The sequence below is a fragment of the Cupressus sempervirens genome, chromosome 2, assembly GCF_028749045.1.
Source record: "Cupressus sempervirens isolate cs-2001-9-10 chromosome 2, ASM2874904v1, whole genome shotgun sequence".
Classification (NCBI taxonomy): Eukaryota; Viridiplantae; Streptophyta; class Pinopsida; order Cupressales; family Cupressaceae; genus Cupressus; species Cupressus sempervirens.
The window spans coordinates 634,366,442-634,371,014 of NC_143119.1; positions in this window are offsets into that span (position 1 = coordinate 634,366,442).

Genomic DNA, 4,573 nt, shown 5'->3' on the forward strand with positions numbered 1-4,573 from the left:
TTGGTGTTTCACCAAGTTATAACCAGGTGGGGTTATTATAGTGGTATCAAAGTCTTCTTGCAAAGTGTTTGATGAAATGTCAAACAATTGAATTAGAGAAGAATTTGATGTTCGATGAAGTTATAACTAGTTGGGGTTATTATAGTGGTATCAAAGCTTTCTTGCAAAGTGTTTCACAAAATATAAAACAATTGAATTTGAGAAAGATTTGGTGTTTCATGAAGTTATAACTAGTTGGGGTTATTACAGTGGTATTAGAGCTTGCTTGCAAAGTGTTTGAGAAAATGTCAAATAACTGACTTAGAGAAGAATTTGATATTTGATGAAGTTATAACTAGTTGGGGTTATTATAGTGGTATCAGAGCTTGCTTTCAAAGTGTTTAACAAAATGTCAAACAACTGAATTTGAGAAGGATTTGGTGTTTCACGAAGTTATAACCAGTTGGGGTTATTACAATGGTATTAGAGCTTGTTTGCAAAGTATTTGATGAAATGTCAAACAACCAAATCAGAGAAGAAATTGATGTTTGATGAAGTTATAACCAGTTGGGGTTATTACAAATATTGAAGAAGATATCCCTAGACATTTTGGCTAAATCTGCAATTCAAAAAAAGGTGATTCCTATCTTCTAAATCCATCTTGTAGAGACAACATCTGTTAACGAAATAAACTCCTCTTTTTTGCAAATTATCTAGGGTTAATTTTAATATATTATATGCCTATGAAAATAGATTATTCTATTTTAGTTTTCTTCTAACGTTTCTTTATTGTGATTGTCAATGTGTAAATAAAATTAATATTAAAATACTATTTTATAAGAATACAAGTGCAAGTGGTATTTGTTAATATTTTTCCACTCTTTAGGATTTAACTATTTAGTTTTTGAATGAAACTCATTGACCCATGTTTCATGAGTAATGATTCACATGAATCTGTCTCTTATGAGAATAAATTGAATACTTAGCACTTATTAGATCTAGGTAATGCTCACAAAGGTGAAGCATGAGCACTTCTTAGGAGGTCAACCATCCTAGTACTACTACAACTTGAACACACTTAACTACAAAGTTTCCTCCCTGGTTAAACCCACCTTGTTTGCAACCCCATTTACAAAACCTTCACAAGTGTTGTGCCTTATAAACCATTCATTAGAAAGCCTCTTAAGCTCATCAATTAATAGATGGTTGTTAAATTTAAGCTAAAAAATAATTGTCAACATTAACATACTAACATTGTAATGCCTCGCCCAAATAGCAGATGTAATACCCCGCCACAAGATCCTTAAAACAAGGATTCAGTTCAAGCCAAGATATTTTTATTCACAAGTATGAATGTACATGACAACATCATACAGGGATCAAAAATATCACAATAGAAGACTTCACTAACAATTTGAGCAACCAACGAATCTCTAGACACCACTATTGAATTGACACACACAAACTCAAGAAAAAAAACCAAAGACAACATCAGAACACAAAATCTCTAAACTATCAAAACATGGAACCATAAGCAATCCTAAAGGGTACTCAAAAGTCCAAGTTGTATTCCTTGAAGAATAATCAATCTTGTGTGAGGAAGCACCTCTTCATGTGAGAAAGTACACTGAGCTATGTGAAGAAACACCATCTCGTGCGAGGAAATACTTGGTTTAGCAACCAAAACACCCAAACTGCTATAGGGTTTCATGCAAGGATTCACCTAAGTTATGTGAAGAAACCCAACACACCACGTGAACAATTACATTCTTGCGTGAGAAAGAACAATTTTGTGCAAGGATACAAATAAGAAAACTAGAAAATATAAAGGTAAAAAGATAGGAAATAAATTTCCTCCACACTAGGGAGTACCAGATCCACATAAATCAAGGAATGACCACTTGAGTGCATAAAAAACAAGATTTCATGAAACATGAAAGAGGAACATCTATACATCTAAACTAAAGTAGTAAATTAATGCACTAAAAGCAACATCACAGTGAGCATAAGCAACATTGCAATGTACAAAAATAACATCACAATAACTAAACAACCAAACTAAATACGTGGTTCCTCCCAACTGTCAATAGCATCATAAGATCATCATGGATCCTAGCCATCCCTCACATGTAACATCCCAAACTACCAACCAAATCATCAGTGTTATCTTATGAGGACATCACTACTAAGTTGTGCTACAACACAAGATTAAGGAAATCTAAAATGCTAAAAGTAAAGCATTAGATAATCCAATAAATCAACCACATCATCTATCATATCCTAACATCATACAAATAGGAAATCTAATATGCTAAACCAATAAGCAATAGATATGCTAATAAAACAATTCACATCATCTAGTCATATGCTAAACATCATAATATGGGAATGCCTCAAATAACTAACATCATCTAAACATGATATCCAAGCATTCTAATAAAAGCATAAATCACAAGAAAGCATACTTTGGAACCTGAAGCATCAAGTGAAAACATCCAACAATGGTCACTAGGATAAAAGACTAGATCTGTACACTAGTCCCTAGTATTGGTGAAGGTAGCTATGCCTCCCAACCACATGGCACGCATAGGTCCACACTCACCATGCTAATGGAGATAATGATCCAACCACAAACACACAAACAAACATCCATGTCTAACACTCACACCAGACAGTATGATGGTTGTAACTAAGAACCTAAGACAATGCAAGGAGTATAGGTCTTAGTCAGACACTCAATAGGCTACTAAGTAGAGGTTGACATCCTGGAGAGTCACCTAGCATTGACAAGCCTAAGCTCGAATTGTGTGGATACAACATCCCTTAACGGAAAGGCTCTCACACATACATTTTATTATCTTAAGTTTTATTAACATTCACACATTTTATTTAGTTATCACTTATATAAAGCTTCCTGTAACAACCTCTAGTGCCATGATCTCTAAGTTGTGAGATAGAAGCCCCCTCCAGATGCTACCTTACCATACCCATGCTCATCCTATAAAAAGTACCCATGGGCATGCATACTCCCAACCTAACCCCAATGATCATAACTTCTAGAGGTACCACAGAAGGTCAAGACCCACAAGTCCTCAAACAAATGTATGTGCATGTACTCGTGTGTGGCACACCACCATCATTAAGATCATAACACAAGGACTAGATGAGGACACAATGCAAAAATATCTCCCAACTGAAAACAAATCAGGAGGATGAATTCTACACAAATCCCAAAGCTAATAAAGACATACACCATGAAATCACTGATGCAATAAGACCAAACATCATGAACTCACTCAACCGGCCTCAATCTGGGAGTATGGATTCTACACAAATCCTAGTGTCCACGAAACAATAACAAAGGTCTAAAAGAACAAGACCACTAGGAATAAAATCACTCAATCGAACACAAAATCAAGAATACAAATGTGACATGGATCCCAATGAAAACAAAAAAGTGCAACAAAAATTTGCCTGATATCCAAATGGATAATCTAGGTCCACGACCCAACTCATGCCAAGAAAACTTGAGAAAATAGGGTGGCATGAAAAAGGAGATAAAAAACCCAAATTTTAGAAAAGTTTCAAAATAAAAAGCCATTTGGCCTTTGGGTACAAAAATCCCAAAAAGCCAAAAATAAATAATTTTAGACACCATATGAAAAAATGGCTAGCATAATGATGCAAAATCCTAAACCCTCATCCCAAAAAATAGGGAAATGCTCATACCCAACCAACCGGGTAGAACTAGCAAACAAAAATAGAAGGGAATACTAGTTCTTAGCCTCCTAACAAATGACTACCAAAAATAGAAGTAGAAATGAAGTAGAAACAATAAAATAGGAGAGTCCTACCTCGTAGCCAAAAGGGCAAAACAAAAATTTGAACCAGAAAATAAAAAGCCCACAGAAGTGGTCAAAAATCATAGCGATCCAAGGTCTCCATGAGCTGGATCCAACGAGCTCAACCTCATGACGATCCCATGGCCGTAGCTCCCACATTGAACAAAAAAGTAAATCCTTATGAAGAGGAATTTGGGTTTTTACTCTCCAACTTTCTAATTCGAAAGTGAGAAGTGAAATTTTGAGTGAATAATCGATTAGAGCAAATAACCAGCCAAACCCTAAATCAACCCAGTTGAACCCTAAATCAACCCAAATGAAAATAGACTATCCATAGAAATAGGAATTATTCTATGGAAAAGTTGCTAGAAGTTAAAATAAATCAATTAAAAAAATCAAAAAATCAAAAAACAAAGAAATTTCCTTAACAACTTTTGCAACAATGCGAAACTCTAAATGCTCAAATACGTTCACTAGTCTAATCACATAATGCAAATGAGTTCAGATTTAATGATCACCAAAAGGATTAATTAAATAATTAAAATAAGGATACATCGACCATATAGGGGTGACATTGGTAAAATATGAATAGCTAAATCATTAACTCCATGTGCCACTACCAGGGATATAAATCTTGCACACTAAACAACATGATCAAGTACAATTGCATATAATAACATAGCCAAAGCAATAAATGCATTAAATCACCTAGTTTAACCATTTATTTAATTATATCAAAATAATCTATTTAC